Source organism: Dromaius novaehollandiae, chromosome 1 (genome assembly GCF_036370855.1).
Source record: "Dromaius novaehollandiae isolate bDroNov1 chromosome 1, bDroNov1.hap1, whole genome shotgun sequence".
NCBI classification, from domain to species: domain Eukaryota; kingdom Metazoa; phylum Chordata; class Aves; order Casuariiformes; family Dromaiidae; genus Dromaius; species Dromaius novaehollandiae.
In genome coordinates, this window is record NC_088098.1 from 15,600,708 (window position 1) to 15,618,246 (window position 17,539).

The window sequence follows — 17,539 nt, forward strand, 5'->3', positions numbered from 1 at the left end:
AACCTAAGAGGCTGTTTCATCACACTGTCTTTGGGTTTATAGGATATTTCAACCTCATAAGTATATTGTTAATACATTTAAATTAGTCATATTAAGCTAGCACATAGTCCTAGAAGTCAGTCCTGAACATCAATATTTATCAAGAGTTATTACATAAAGATAGCTGAGCCTTTTATTTTATTGCATAGAGTCATTTTAAGAGAATGTTTATTCACTTCATCTAAGACCTCTGTCCCAAAGCTTTTCTTTTTTCTTTTTTCTTTTTTCTTTTTTCTTTTTTTTTTGCTGCTGATGCATTATTGTCTTTCATTATCTTATTTAATTTGATCGTTTTATTCTATCCTGTTCTTATAGGGAAGTTGTCATACCACTGGCAAGTAAGGGAGAAGGCAAGGAGCACTCTTCAGTTACAAAGCTGAAAGGACATATGCATACTAAAGCCCTTTCAATCCTTGGTGTACAGAGGCAATTAGAGAATACTAATGGTCATAAAGTTAAAGAAGAGATGAGATTATGCTTCTTTCATGCTCCATTTTAGTTAGAAAAGCATAGTGCAAAACTTTACATAATTTAGTTCATGTCTAATTAACTTAATACAGAAAGAGGGCCAGCGCGCAAAACTGTAATGTGAAAGTTTCTGTGGCTGCCAGTTCCAGTCTAGGCAATCATTCAGTTTATCTTATTTTGAAAAAAAAAAAAAAAAAAGAATTACTGGATTATCTGATCAAATATGTCTCTTTATTTTCTTTCATTTCTAATTTCCTCATCGCTCTAGCTTTCATAACCTCTTAATGATAGCTATGGCATGTAAAATGGATGCCAGAAGACATCAAAATGGGAAAAATACAGCCAACAGTTTATTTGTCAATTTACAGGATGAAATTTGACCTGCTGCAGCCATGCTTACTAAACATTACAATGTTCATGAACTACAATCAGCTCAGGAAATACAGAATTCAGGATGTTAATGTGATGACTTTTCAACTAAAAAAGTCTTTCTCAACTGTGATTCCTTTAGATGTTCATGTTACATGAGATTTCATCTTCTGAGTCACATGATGTAGCTCCTTTTTAAAACTGCCTGTGGTTCTGCTTCGTGTGATGTGGAAAGACTGAGGAAACAGGACTTGCTTAACCTGCTACCAAACAGCAGCCACTCGTACCTGTGAGTACACAGAAAGAGCCAGGTTCTTCACAGCAGTGCAGTGTGGAAGGAGAAGAGACAATAGACATACATTGAAACGTGAGTAGACTGTGAGCTGAAATGGGAGTGCCTACTGAACTGGATATAAGTGGAAACTTTTTCACCATGAGGACCATCAAGCATTGGAGTGGGTGGTCCAGGGAGGTTGTGCAGTCTGCATCATTAGAGGATTTTAAGACCCAGCGGGGTAAAGCCCTAAATAACCTCGTCTGATCTCGTGGTTGATCATCCTTTGACCTTTGAGGAGGTTGGACTAGAGACATCCTGAGGTCCCCTTCTGTCTGAACTATCCTGTGATCCTATGATATTCACTGAATGTCTTCCTTGAATCTCTGGAGAGGATTTCACCTTCTACAGAAGTTGGCTAGGGATGGTTCACATTTTCATTGGTGCAGTATGGTTGTTGTTTGTTTTTCCCCACATTTGTTAGTTATATTGTGAAAGCTGTGTTTTGTGAGATTAAATGCCACCAGGCTGGTGAATTTATGCAATACCTGAAAGAAGCCAGTAATCCCATATGCACAGACAAGCCTCAGAACTGTGATTCCAAAAAAGGCATAGCTGTCAGCAGGCAGAAGCAGCCTCCATTATTTTGAAATCCTGACCTTCTTCTTGATAACGCTTTATACAGGACCTTCCAAGGTCATAGCCAAAAAGGTGACTAGACTCAGAAGGACAGCCAAATTGGATTCCAGGTGGAGGTAAAAACCTTGTATTTCCTTCTGAAACCCTATTTGAGCAGTGGAGGAAGCTGTGTAACCTAAGCTTGGCGGGGGCTGAATGATTCCCTGGAGATCTGTAGAAGTGCTCCATAAACTGCCCTTGAGTTTATAAAGGTAGTTTACACTTACATTGAGGAATACCAAATCAAACACCCTCCTATGCCTCCCTCTCCCAGATAGCTACATAATAGTGCATTTCTCTTGTTCAATGTCTAAATCAGATACAGTGGATGTCGTTTGGGGATTCTCAGTTCCATGAAACTAAATATTCAGAAGTTGAATGTAGACAGCCTAAAACTATGCAGTCCATTAAGAAGAGGGTTGGAGTATAGGTGCTTCAGAGCTGAGCAAGGTTTTTTTCAGAATCTGAGTCTTACATGGAGTTGCATAATTTCTGTTCAAGTGCTTCTTTGGAAGACGAAATCCTTTTTGGATCTAGACTTCTCTGTTTCATTCTCTTTTAATCTTACAGATTGAACATAGAAAGAGTTGTGATAAGAGGCCTTCAGCAGGATGTAATGTACTTGGAATATATATATATTTTTTTGTATATATAACGTAGGGATAGAATTTAGCAATAAATTTCAGATCTGTGTCAAACAGTTTAAGGGGATGGTGTTGACTGCATACTGCGTAGGAATCATTTTTGCAAGTTTTCTGATATTTTAGTTTCTGTTTATCTTTATATAGATTAAAAAAAAAAAAGACGCTGAGCCTTAGATATAAATCTCCAGTTCTGCCAAATAATATCGTTCATTGTATTTTGATAGGATAAACCTCCCAGATATACTAAAATCTCTGAAATGAAACACTGATTTATGTTTCACTTGAACTCCACACTACAAGAAGATTCACTAGAAAGAATGTGAACGTCAGGGGATCAGTTCTGACCCCTAAAACTGAACAAGGTGAATATGTTTTTAACTTTATCTTTCAAAATATGGAATGTATTGTTTATGTTTTCTATTCCATTAATTTGAGTGTTTGCATATATCTTCTATTGAAGTGTGTCAGTTTTGACCCCTAAGCTGTTTTGACTGCTTTGAAGCTTGAATATTCAAAGTGCGATGACTTTGAATAAAATGTGTTGTATAAAGACATTTGATTTTGTAATCTATAAGGATAAGAATATTTGAACAACATAAATTTTGACCCAATACATCATTGAGTAGGAAATAACCTTTATTTTTGAAAAATACTCTTTTTATTAAAAATGTTTAGTTCATGTCTAACTCCAGATTCCTTTTTGTCCCATTTTTCCCTTTTCCTTTTTTCTTTTAAATCCTAAATCTGGAGATGGTTTCCTGCAGGAATTAATGAATTGTGAGTTTTCTCCTCGTTTTTAATCTCAGGACTGAAATTAAATTGTGTGATTAGAATTGACTTCCCATTGAGTTTTATTAGGACAAGTTCTGATTTCTGTGTGAAACCCTTATGTTCTCTCATGTTCCATTAACAGGATATATATTTTAGTGGCATTTTGTTATCGTACAGAGTTCTTCTAAACTAATTATAAAGACATATAAGTTTAGATTTATTTTAAATAGAGCCTTAAAACTGCATCAAATGCCCTCTGAAAGTGCATGAAAATGCTGTATATAGGCAGGGGTTGAGTGAGGGTATCAGGTCTTCTCTGTGGTCATTGCTCCAGGCTGCAGTTATTTGCATGCTTACTGAGCATAGATAGAAGTAGTGGATGAACTTCACATCAAAGTAGCTACCAGTAGGTGACAAACTGCTTTCCCAGATGATTGCTAGTGATTGTCCCTAGGTTGTCCCACTTCCTTGCCAAACTCTCCTCCAGTACAAATAGTTGTCTGAAATCTTCCTGAGAGTCAATACACAGTAACTGAGAAAATATTATATAAATCATAGTTTAGCTCTGCTTTTGCTGATTGCTGATTCACTGACAAAAATTTCTTGCTGCTCTTAATTTAGAAAGTAATTATATACCTTTTCTTCCCTTCTCTTTCCCTATCTGCTTTTCCTTTCTTCTTCCATTTTTTCTCCATTTCCAGCAATGACAAGGATAATCCAAGACACGACTGTGCACATTTATTTTCTATGCCACTTATTAGTATTTGAAAATAAAAGAAAAAGGTCACATTATCCCAGAGAACTGCATAACTCATATTTGTGCAAGTACAGTACTTAAATGTATCTAAAATAAGGACATCATCAATGAAAACTACAAGAAAACACAAAAAGGCAGTAGCTTAGTCTTACTTCCAGGAGATAAATAGGAGCTCAGGTTTTCAATCTTTATTATGTTGTCTGTAACCCTTAAGGACCACACAGAATTCCCTCAACACAGCATGAAAAGCAAGAACCACCACTGTGTATGACTACTGAAAACTATTTTGATATAAAAGATTAAGTCTGAACACGAGTCTCTGGAGTGCTTTTCTAAAAAAGATGTAGCTGAGTCACAAAAGAAAGGGTTTCAGGAGGAACTGTCAACCTTACAGCAACCTGAATAGACTTTCAGATTCTTACAGTAAAAGCTTAGTAAATGTGGTCAAATGGGTGGAAATTGTGATACCCAAGAATCCTCCCAGATGTCAGGGCAAAGAATATATTTTAGAACTTAGAATGCAAATTTTGTAGCTTCCAGGCATGCTCTATACCAGCTGTTAAGCAGTGAAGATGACCTGAACAGTTCCAAAGCTACAAGTTATCCAATGATATTAAGTCAGTTTTGAGATCACAGACTTCAGACTATCCATTTTGCAGAAATACACCCTGAAGAATATGACAAGAACTTACAAGACGAAACATTCACACCTACTGGGAAAATGGTATTTGAAATGCTTTTTCTAGTCTTTAAAAACCATCTTGGGGACATTATAATGTCATAGATACTCACCAGCAAAACTAAATGATCCATAACTTTCAGCTTCAGCAACTCATGCTCTTTAATATATAAACTAGAAGTTAGCCACACAGCATATATCGAGTGGAAGAACAGACATATTTACCGAGTTTGAGGTGTATTCTGTGTTTTTTGTGCTCCCCATTTTATTTTTATTTATTTTTTGTTAATACTAGTCAAGGCTCCAGGAGGTCACTGAATGGATAACTCAAAAAATATAGTTCAACTGAGCAGCTATCAGAGCAGCATAAAACGATCATTTCAGCAGACACACACAACAAAAAGAAAAATAAAGAAAAAATAAGACAATAGTTTGTCAAAGTTAAGTTTTTAGGTTATGGTTAGAGTATAGATAAATGGAAATTGGTACATACATAGCTATACATAAAATAACAAAATAATATGAAGAACAAATAGTACGAAAAATCAAACACTTAATTATAGAGCAAAGTAAATGTTCTAATTTTACCCAAATTGCAACAAGACCTTTTAACAAGATCAAAATACAGTACTGTCAAAAGCAATTGTTTTTTACACAGTTTAATACAGAATTTTTACTGGAACTTACTTACAATCACATAATAGATTTGAGCATTTGTATCAGTAATAAGAACATCTCCACAGGAACATAAGAAAAAAATAGCTTGCTCAACTCCAATCAATAAAATATCTTAAAAATTATATATTATATTCATTTAAATTTATAAGCTTAAATATTGAAAGCTGTTTATATTGAATACCTTTAAAATCCCTGCTACCAGCTGATAGGCTTACTAGAGATGAACTTTTGGGACAGTTAGGAACCTAATACTGATTAACTGTGCAGAAAGAATACTGAAATAAATGGACAAGTGATATGACCTATAATAGCCAGTTGCTATAAGCATGTGTTTCCGCCCAAAGAATATCACCTACTTCTGGAAAAAAAGTACCTTTCTCAGTTATAAGGAATGAAGGGAGGAATCTGGGTTTTTTTTGTTTGGTTGTTTTTTTGTATATACAGATACTCAGAATATATAGTTAAGAGTGATAGATATCTTAAGACCTCTCATTTCTTTAGGGAACTGTAAAACAGAATCTTGAAAATATATTCCTGCTCACTATAGTGGTTTGAGATTACTCACCTAATTATAAATGTTATGCTATTTGAATCACATTTAGAAATTGTCTGTTTAGTCACTATTATTGACACATTCAACTAATTGGAAAGAATAAAAGATGGTTTTCCAGTGTGCCAGGCACAGTTCCTCTGTCTTAACTACTCACAATGCACTAGCTGTATCAGAGCACTGACTGCACTAGGAAAAATTGTAATAATCATGGTATTGAGAGATCCTCAGGAGAAAAAAGGTAGCTGTGGGTTTCATTCTATTCTGAGCATTTTTTCCCCATTCTTGACCTAAAAAAATATTTTTCTTGTCTATTTCAGAGCACTTTTAAATGTTTTCCTATGCATTATACCGCACTTATATGATGGTCATTAATAAACTAAGCCTAGAAATTAGAAGAAGGTTTTTACCTACATGTCTATGACATTCTGGAATAACATCCCAGTGGGCATAAAGTTGAGCCATAATCCAGCTATTGTTAAGGTGCTTCCATGAAGAAGTCTGTTAAGCTCCACACAGTACTTTTAAGGATATGGAAATTAGTCTCATACCACTGTGATTTCCTTTACCCAGTTTCTATATTTCTTCTTTTCCTACTACAGGATTTTGGTATTGTACTGGAGAAGACTATAAACATTTTATTCTACTTCTGGAAAGATAGCATACATTATGTAAAAAATGAACCTGATACTGAGTCATCGATTTTTTTGCCTTAATTCTAATTTCCTGATGGCTTCAAAGCCAATCACAGCTGATGACATAGAACTGTTTGTGATGCATTTGCTTCCCATTTAATATCTTATCTTTCCCTATTACAAAGCATGGATCTTCTAATTTTAAGAAACCTATTTTCTGACCATGTAAATTTTGGCAAGACTGTCATGGATATATACTCCTGACCTTTAAACTGGAGTGCTTAAAACATGATGTATTCCTATTTTCCAGCATGCGTTATTTGTCTGGGTTTTTTTTTTTTTCCTAGAATTATTACTTCAGTTTTCCTAAAGCTTATTTGAGAGTTTATATCAATTATTCTTTCTCTGAGAAAACATGTTAACTTCCTGCCATCCTCTAAATCTGCACAATAAAGGAATGAGTCTTTTTTTAGCTCCCATGCACTGAAATTTCATTTTGATTAGCATCAAAGTCTTTGCTGGCACATCTCTCAGGGTCATTGGAACAAACTTTACAGTATGTCCTATAAGTCTCAGAAAGGATTCTAGCTGTGCCAGTCTGTATAAATAAACGTTCACTGACTCAGTGTGTCCTACATTAGGGGATTTCCTGATCACAAGTGCTTTTTTTTTAAGTCACTTATTTATTTTTATTGTTTTTTATCAGAAACTCTATCACTTTCAAACAGCTGCTGTTTCTCTCAGTTGTGAAGAGGTGCAGAATTGGCTGTAGGTCTGAAACATGCAGGCGGGCTTGGTGTGGGTCATACATCAGCTTAGCTAGCAGAATCATCTCCACCATTGCTGACAGTTTGCTTATTTCCTTACTCAAATTCAGACCTTCAGTTAGTAGCATCTTAGTCAGCTGGATGAAGATAAGAAAACTGCAGCCTTTATATATCCTTAGTTGTTTGGTTTGTTCTTCTAGGACATGTCATGGAACCTTAAATATTTCAGAAGTCACATAAAAAAAAAAAAAAAGCTGTCTTTCTTTAGGGAAGTCAAACAGGCTGATAAAGAGAAGAACAAAAATGTCTTAACAGCCTCATCATTTTGGGTCTATAGGGAAAGCTGAAAGAATTTGTGGAATCTGAAACTATCCTCCAGAGCCTCAGTTTTACATTAGAAAGTAGCATTTTTTACCATTGCACTTAACAAGTTCTCAAGTGTACTCCTAGTATATGACTTAAATTTCTTGTTGAATGAAAAGGTTTTAGCGTTTATGTGCCTTATGCTACATTATTTATTGCACTTACAAAGAATTCTGTAACTTTCCCTACATAAAAAGGAAAACTTTCCTTATTTTTTATGCTGCATCTCCTTCATTTCCAAGCATTCCCCATTTTCTCAAAAGTATTTGCCCTCCACAGTGTATTTATCAATTAACACTGAATCAGAGATCAAGCTACCTAGTTGCATTTTATTATCCTGTTGTTGAACCGATCATATGTATGCAATAGGCAAACAAAGCTCTCTCTCATAACTTGTATCACAGCGAAAAAAAAGGAACTTGGCGCTTTTAGTCAGTCTTTTCTCTTTCAACAGGAGTAAGTCAGAAAGGGCTCTCACAATATTTCTTTTTGACTTTCAGAGGATTCAAACCAGTGAAATAAATCGCTGCATCAAAATGTACTACAAAATCTCTGTTGCCTGCAATCCTAACAGGGATCCAGGGCTAAGTTGGAACAACATAACATGTGAAACAAGAGGGTGGTGGCAGAGTCCATAAAATGCTAAGGAAGAAATGCTAAAGAAGGGAGCCTTTATAAAAACAATGGGCAACTTCATTTATAGGTAGGTAAATGTCATCGTGGGCACATATTGAGCAGAAGTGGCAGGGCTTGGGTGGCTGGGGCCACGGGGCAGCCCCGTGCGGGAGGGCACCAGGAACTGCCCTGTGCCGGTTGCAGATGGTTCCAGCTGCCTCTGGAGCCGGCACAAACTGCCCACCCTGCCCTGATACTACAGCCATGGGAGCATATGGTGCCTCTGCTCAAAGGTGTTTAAGAAAGAGCGGTAACTGCTCGCAGTAGGAGACACAGGAGAGACACAACAGGACACGTGAGGTGACATGGGAGGACACGTGAGAACACACAGGAGGAGACATGGGAGGAGATACAAAGAGGAGACAGGAGATGAGACACAGTAGGACACAGAAAAGGGGATGTGAGGAGAAATGTGAAGAGACATGTTTGGAGAAACACAGTGGTGGAAGCACATGGAAGAGGATGTTGTTGAGGGCATGGCTGGAGAGGTGCTCTTGGAAGCAGGCACTGCACAGCAGAGGAGAGAGGCCTCTGAGGCACTGCAGCTGGTGGGGGACCCACACTGGACAGGGACACCCCTGCGGGACTGTGGCCTGCACGTGACCCGTGTGGGTGCAGGGATACCCTTACGAGACTGCAGCCTGTGGATGACCCATCCTGGAGCAGGTTTGCCCTTGAAGGGATTGCAGCCTGTGGAGGACCCACGCCAGAGCAGAGGATGATTAAGAAGCAAGGAGCAGCAGAGGAGAAGCAAGGAGTAGCAGAAAGAAACCTCTACATGTTGACCCCAACCTCCTACGTTGCCCATCACCTCACTGAAGTGATTGGGAGGGACAGAGTGCAACCCAGAGTGAAAACAAGTGAAGCTGAGTGGAGGAAGAGGGAAGGAGAGGGCTTTGACCATATTTGAGCCTAGGAAAGGAGACAAAACATGTTTCCCTACGTGTTTGTTAAATTGTCGTCTTTGTTCCTCCATACCCGAATCAATAATTAAAAATTTATGTTCCAATTGGCAACCATTTGGAATTGGTTAATTCTCAGAGTCGAGACTGTTTTGCCTGTTCCAGGGCTATAAAAGAGAGATTAAATTCTTAAATACCAGAAATTATTCCTTCTAAAGGTGCTCTTTAGAGAACCATAGGAGAAGAAGCGACTATAGTTTGAGAAGTTCAAGTTGCTTAGTTAAGATGCTATTGACTGTGATCACTATGTACCCCTTTTTATAGTTGCAAAGGTAGTTTAAAGACACTCTATTAGAAAATCAGATTAAGACTCTGGTGTCTACCAAAAGAGTGTCTAAAAACACAGAAAGAAAAAAAGAAAAGCAGAATGGTTAGACATCAGAATAAATAAGACAAAAGCAAAAAGACATCATCCAAAATGTATAAGTTCTGCCTGAATGAGAAAAATAAAAAAGAAAATTAACTCTGCGAGTTAAAAAAAAAAAAACCAAACACTAATAAGGCAAGCCAAAAAAGCCAATAAGGAGCAATATACTAAAAATAAAAAAGCCTATCAATAAGAACTCTGTCATATATATCAGAGGAAGGAAGTCTTCCAGGGAGCTGATGGAGCAAACAGGTGACTGAAGGGGGAAAAAAAAAAAAAAGATCACAGATAAGAAGCTTGAATCCTTAGCAGTAGTGATCTTGTAGATCTTGTAGACAGGTGAGTTGCCTAATATAAGGTACTTAGATTTCAAAAAGCTTTTAAAGACGTCTGCTACCTAAAAAGCTGCTAAGGGAAAGTTTGATTGTGGCTAAAAGACTGCGTAAAAGCCTATGAATATTCAGTGTGTACAATGACTGTACCTTGATCATACATTTCTGCAACATCCTCACTGTTACAAAGAAGGTAAAAGAGATTCATATTCAAGATTGCAGATAACTCACGGAATAGGGGATAGGCACTGAAATAATGAAGCTGCAATTTAAAAACAAACAAAATGTAAGACTTTTTCTCCCAGCATCCAGTTAAAATGTAGGACTCTTGCTGAAGAAAATTGCAAAGGTGAACATTATCAGAGAATTGCAGAGGACTAACAAACTCGTAGAAGTTCAGTCCAATAGGATTACTAAGAATTGTAGTCCAAATGCAATCTCCAGTACAGGCCCTCTGGCTGTCGAAAGCTGAGCGCATGCCACTGGGATGACATACTATATTGCATAAATCTTCCATCCTTTCCTTCGGTGTCTCTCACTGAGACAAAAGTATCCCTGGTGTGACCCAGCATGGTAGATGATAAGGATTGATTAAACAATCTTGATTCTACATTGCTTCTTTTGAAATAAATTACAAAACTCTCACTGACCTAACTAGGGCATTTAGAGTATATTTGCATGTTTAATTGAGGTAAAATACAAACTAGTTTAAAATGTTGAATATTGGCTTTGGAGGCAGCTTTTGCTCTTCAATGGCCATGCTGAAAAACTCATTTGGAGCATCTACAGACCCAAAGTGTGCCCTGAATGCTATTGCTATCAGAAGTGTGATAGGAATGTGTGCTACTGGCAAAGAAACTAATATACCTTCATTAAGATAATCCAATGGGCTGAGTTATGTGGCAGCATCTTTAACTCTTTTTTTTTTTTTTTTTTTCTTAATAAAGGTGTGACCCAGCAGGTTTTTTGTGGTGAAACATCAATTCGTTTCAGCTGTGATTTGATTCAGTAAGTGTAATAATTTCCCCCAAAATCAAGACTTTACTTCAAGCTGAGTTCAAAAGCTGACTTAAAAAATCGTTGTTAGTCTTTATTGTGACTTCATTTTATCTCATGACATATTGGATGACCTTTCCAAATAGTTATGATGACATTTTCCAACCAGTTTAGCACAAGCATTTTTATGTATTTTTACAGAAACTAATAAAGACAGGCATATACTTTCTTAAAGTAAACAAAATGGATGTAGTATTTATAGACAAAAGTAAAGCAGCAAATAAAAAATGTAAACTCCTTTATTTTTTGGCTAATAGGCATTGCCCTTTATAATTCAAAGTAGTGAAGAAAGACAAGTTTAATATGTTTTGCTAATGAGCTTTCAGTAATACATGAGAAACAGAAGTTGTTAATTTTCATCATCAATAGAAAGAGATGTCTTGTACTACAAATTACTGCTATTTGTTGTACTTCTAGCATTTGCTGTTAGGATATGTGTCTCAATTTTTTCATGACAGCTTGTACATTTTGTCCTCTCTATGATTTTAGTAAATGGTCCATGTATTTAGCAATGTACATTCCCATTGTTAGATTAGAAGTACAGTTTTCTTTAAACTGCTAATGAAACTTTGTAAGTTTATATTTATCACCAATGTCAGGACTTTTCCAATTATTTCACAAGGCAATAACGCACTGTAGAAATATTATTCACACAATTCAGTCGTCTTCTTGGAAATTCTCTCTGGTCTACAGAAACTATGGCTGCCAAAACGTTCAGCCAGCATCTCATTATGAAATGATTACCAGTACTGTTATCATGATGGAAGGGAAAGACAGTTTAATCCATTGCTTCATATGCCACTATAAATTGCAAGTTTCATCCTAATACAGGAAGAACAAACCCTCTAGGAAATAAACCAAATTCTTTGTATGCAGTTATTTGAGTGCAATGTATTATACATAACTTTGTAATGAATTTTGAAAAGTCCAACTGAAATAACATTAATACAATATTATCATTGTTATTTTGTGTGTAACAGAGGGTTTAGTTTTGCATGTCTTTAGTTTTTGCTCCAAAAACTTATTCTTGTGAATAAATACCAGAGATAAAACACCCAGACAAATTTGTGGAAAAAATTCCATCAAATGCTATCAGTTACAGTGACTAAGGGAATCCTAAAATTATACTTCCTTGAGATTTGAAGCATATTCTAAGTATCACTGCAAACTTGCCTTGTTTTTATAGTCTTCCCTAAGAATTCACTATTAGGCTTTTTTGATTACTGAAGGAGATACAGTCTCTTCTATGTTCTTATGACACAGAATATGCAATTTGATTCTATTTGTCATCTCTGCTCTGAACATTTCCCTCTTCAGTCCCATATTTTATCTTCTTTTTGACATTTCATATGTATTTTACCTTCAGTTCAAACATAATATTCTAGTGCTGGGCATTGTATCTGAACCAGACTACTGTCTTTTCTTTTTTTTCTTAATTTGTCACTGTCAAAAACCTCCCTTCAGTTTTCCAGTCACACATCCTTAACTCAGTTCTGACTACAGAAATACACTTCCAAATGTATCTTACTGTTTCTACCTAAAGTCAATAGTACTAACTATCTCTGAGTACTTGGACCTTTATCTCAGACATCACTTTAGCTGCAGTTACCTTGTACCCATCTGATCTAGGTAGCCCATGTTGTTTTGGTAGCATACCAAAATGTGCCTATGATCAGGCTGCTCACTTGGCGAGTGATATCAGGATCCTTTTGGGAAGATCCAAACTGATTTTCTGTGTGTAATATTTATTACCTAACATCAGCATGCAAAATGCTGGGTCTCATGATAAAGCAGTGTGGTTTTGATTGTTCTGTGGGTGTAGGTAAAATCCATGGCTTTCTTCTACCCCAGGAAGAGTCTGGATTGCCACAGAAGTAGCCCCAGGGATGCTCCTAAGGCAAATAAGTTGCAGGGGCTAAAGCTTTGGCCTGGAGTCTCGTCTCAAAGAAGCTCCTGTGTATCAGCTGAAACATGACCTTTGAGCTTTCTACCACATTGTTCTTATATATATTTAGCTTGCCAATGACCTGATCTAATGAGCCACTACATTACTATTTTTCAGATTATTGCACAAGACACATTACTGCTTTCATACTTGTAGGACACTTTCAGAGGATAATAGATGAAAAATTGGGACCTCTGATAATGCCGTCATTTAAAAAACAATTCAGAGGTAAGCTGGTCTTCATCCATGGTTTCCTTGCATTGAGAGCAGTGAGGCAGTTTCTTCATATCCTCTTCGGTATATACATGAAATTCCATAATCATAAATGCAATGTATCTGTGTGAGGTATTAAATATTCAAGCATTACTCAAAATCTATTGTTGGAAAGATATGATGGATAGATGGCAAAAGCTGGTGCATCCTTCAAATGCCATGAACAGAGGGGTGAGGTAGTAGTTGCTATGGAAGTCATTATTAGCTATCCTAAATCTCAGTCCTGACCTATATACACTGCCTTTATCTAATATTTTTGGACAGAGTATTCATTTCTATCTTTGTTTTAGTAAGAGTCAAAAGAAAACTTTGCTGAAAATAAGAATTCAGAAAAAAAGTCTAGTTACATTACTGATATTAGTAGGAGAATATCACATTTTAGACTAGAGAGTTGTGTGTGTTATAGTTTCATGAGGGCAAGACTGAGATATAATTTTGTATACCACACTTTTTTAGCAGCTGAGAATATCAGTAGGTATTTTTGATCAGCCTGTGCATGGTTATCTAAGGAAATGGAAGGCCTGAATGTCATATAAAGTATATGTTCCTCCAGAGTAGAGTTTAAAATGATAAACTGCAGTGCTTTGTTGTAATGGTTAGTTGCCTTCTCTTTTAATCATGTAATAACACCTACTTTTCTGAAACAGAAATATGAAAACAGAAAAGGGTGAAGTACAATCCAGAAGAGAAATATGACAGAGTAAATATCAATTTAGTGAAAATGTTTTCTGTTTCTCTTTTGATATTTGGATTTTTTTCTTGTTTCAGTCTAGGCTTTTTTCTAGTACAAAGTTCACGGCATTCCATGTTGCTGGAGAGTAAAAGGAAAAAATTAAGTGACCAAATCAATGACAAAAAAGAACAATATGTGATAGAAACTCTTCCCAAACTACTCAGCATTACTGAAAAACTTCTGTGTAAAACTAGACTTTTTTGTCAGCCTCACAATCTCTGTCATACTCGGCTTTTTCATGTACCAAATGTAAATTGTAAACCCAGTCCTGCAAAATGCTAAATCTAGCATATGTGAGTATCAATGAAGCTTTCCACACAAGTGTAATTAACAGAATTAGGAAATGGTTGTTCAACTCCTACTTAGGTTGTGTTTCCATTTAAGTAAAAAAAAACAGGTAAATAGACATAGGAATAAGACTCAGCAACTCCCCAAATAATTGATTCGTTACAGGAATCAGATCCAGTTCGCTGAAAATACTGAAAAGGCTTTCTTTAGTTCCAGATAGTTTTGCATGAGGCCCACCAGGAAAACCTTTCTGATCACTATCAGATAAAAACAATCTGCAGTAACCACATTCCTCAGTTAAGGCATTCCCATTTTCCTCTTGATTAGCAGGAGGAACATGAGAATTAATGCTCCTGGATGCTAATCAAAAGCTATCTAATCCAATCTTATTTCTGATTTTCCTGGGCAACATGCTCTAGATAACCCTGTTTGAGCAGAAGAATTGGACTAGATGATCTCCAGAGGTGCCTTCCAACTTTGACCGTTCTGTGATTCCGTGCTTCCTGATACAGGTGAGTCCATTTCCACCAAAAAATATTCATTGTATGCATACATTTCTTCTTAAGAGTTTTACGTCCCACGTACCTCAACAGGACGAAAATGTCTTAACTATACAATAGCTTCTGGTAGATCTATGTATGTTCCTGTGACGGGGTTGGAGATTCTTTCTGAGAATGCTTAATTTTAAAATCACAAGATAATTGTAGTTGGAAGGGTTATCTGGAAGTCAACTGGATGTAGCCTCCCTCCCCCCAAAAAAAGCAAGGCCAACAGCTTTGTGTTCAGATATTTGGCTTCTTAGAGCACTTACTAATTTGTCTCCATCCTCATCCTGAACAGGTTCAAAGTCAAATCTTCCGTTTTCCCAAAGTTGTCAAACAATAAGAAAATTGTGATGTCCTCCACATCTTCTGAAGTCTTCTGAAGCTGAGCAAAGATATAAAAAAGTTTGGAAGATTTCTGAAGCTAGAAGAAAGGAAAGCAAGAAGAGGTGTGACTCAGGCTAGTGGAGGAGATTTCTGTGTTCTAGCTTCACTACTCAGAACTCTTTAGTCTAGAGCTGTAAAACAAGAAATAATCTGCTTTTACTTTTGCACCTAGATGAAACCAGACATTTCATCTTTCCAGCTGAATATAATATTAGTTTGCTTTTTTGAGTCTGTCATATATTGAACAAACATCAAACAGGTTAACATGGTTTGAAACTTCTGAATATTTTGTTGGATTTATTTTATTTTTAAAATCTAGCATGATGATGCACCATGCTGATACATTCTGCTTCCTAAAAAGACTAGTTACACAAGCAAGAGACAGGGGAAAAAAGAAAGTTTGAAAAACAGAAAAACAATGCTAGCTTCTTTGAAATTCTCTAAGGTAGGTCTTATTTAGGGAAATCTCTGTGTGTGACTACCAGGCCTCACATCATAACAAAACAAGTAGCTGAAGTAAATGGTGAAATAACTGTTGTAGCAACAAGCTATGTGCATACTTCAAAAAGTCAAGATGACATTGCTATTCAGCATGCCCATGTGCTGTCAAACATACGAAACAAAATAAATTCTTCCACAGCATAATCCCTAAGTGATAAAGATTTATTCATATTTTACATCGAGTGATCTCTAATTAGAACTATTTGTGTGTTAATGATGCATAGTAGTAAAGCAAACAGAATGCTTAAACCTCTGTGATAATTATGCATTACTCAAGCAACTAAATTAACAACAACAACAAAAAAAAGTCTCCAAACTAAAAAAAAGAAATGTGGCAACGTGGAAAACTCTTTAATATTTCAAAATCCGATTAGATCGAAGAAGAGACAATTATTTAATGAGCAGAACATAAAGCCATATGATTTGGACAGTAGGTCATTCTTCTTAGTTGCATTCAGTGGGAGGACCCTTTCCTACTGAAACCCATGTGAGACTGGAAATGCTTCTGGGGCGAAAAAATAAAAAATCAGATAGAAGGAAAAACAGGTAACTGAACTGAATCATGAGTCAGATTTCACAAACATGTTCATGCATAATTTTCCCCTCCATTGGCCTTGTTCAATAGAATGTTGGTTCGTTCTTCTGTGGCAATTCCTACATTGCCATGTGCAGCGCTAAAACTGATTTTGTAAGAGTAATATCTAATGCAGGAAACTAAATTATATTCTATCCTTGCTTTGCAGTGACATATGCTGATAATGTGAATAGCTATAGAATGTTATTTACTCCAGTAAAATTTACTCAGCACCTTCCTAAAAAATTCTTGCACATGATACACATTTTATAACAAAATCTGCTTTTTGTCAGGGCAGGTTGTGAATAGCAAATTATCTTGCTGTCCACAAAACCTCAGGCAGCCATGTTTTCTCATCAGCCTAGCATGATTCAGGTGAATTCTGCGCAATTCTGCATTTCGGGCCTGATTCTGTTTAAAATGTTTTCATAGCAATGAAAGTCTTCTGACTTCAGTGGAATTCCATCCCAGCTCACACTTTCTCAAGGTGAGTAGAATTAAGCCCTTCTGATAGTTGTCTGCATTATTGCCTGCTTGGTAAGACATGTGGTCCAATGATGAAGGTGCTGGATGAGGACTCAGGGCCTGGCAAGGCTCTCAGGTCTTGAATGCAGAGATTTTGGGTGGGAATGAATTCATGAATTCCATTAATCAGAAGATGGACAATTTTAAACTGCTGCAATGCTTTTTATATAGTCTGTTTTTATAGCAACAAATTAAAGTAAAGCTGTAATTGTAATTAATGAAACAAAATTACATACCTTAATATTATTTATATGTACAGTATGGACAAGAAAAGAAAAACAAAAAAACTTTCTATTCCAATATGTTTCCTGTTGTCAGGATACATTATTTTGCATTTTCCTCTTAGAGACCGCAAGGCATAAAATAAAGAACTAGCTTCTATTTAATATTTAATACCCTTGGAAGGAGACGCCAGCTTCCTGAAATTATAGTTCTGATCTGTGATAAGCATAAATTTTTTAGTTAAGTATTTCACATTGTGTTTTATTACCAAGGTAATGAGCTGATGTTAGGAGTTGTCTGGACTTTGCACAGCTATCCAATGCAGATAGCTGGCCTTGCTTTCAAAACAGTCATGCATCCTCTAGGTCCATCAATGGTCAGTCAAGTTGCTGTTGTGTTTGACTCTATTGTTAATGCCACTAGCTTTGGGTCCTTCTTCATGTTTCTCCCACAAACATACCTGTGGCTTCTAGGTTGTCTCTGGA

General features: G+C 36.4%; 2 long non-coding RNA genes across 2 annotated transcripts; both read left to right on the forward strand.

Moving 5' to 3' along the window:
• The first annotated feature begins 1,114 nt into the window (after positions 1-1,114).
• On the forward strand, positions 1,115-8,278 carry LOC112987543 (uncharacterized). The gene is made up of 3 exons (XR_003260292.2): positions 1,115-1,243; positions 2,697-2,834; positions 8,173-8,278. It is a non-coding gene; the product is annotated as an uncharacterized LOC112987543 (long non-coding RNA).
• A 9-nt stretch (positions 8,279-8,287) lies between these two features.
• LOC135328197 (uncharacterized) lies at positions 8,288-15,263 on the forward strand. Its single transcript, XR_010388964.1, has 5 exons — positions 8,288-8,375; positions 10,956-11,016; positions 13,127-13,237; positions 14,723-14,815; positions 15,144-15,263. It is a non-coding gene; the product is annotated as an uncharacterized LOC135328197 (long non-coding RNA).
• The last annotated feature ends 2,276 nt before the right edge of the window (positions 15,264-17,539 follow it).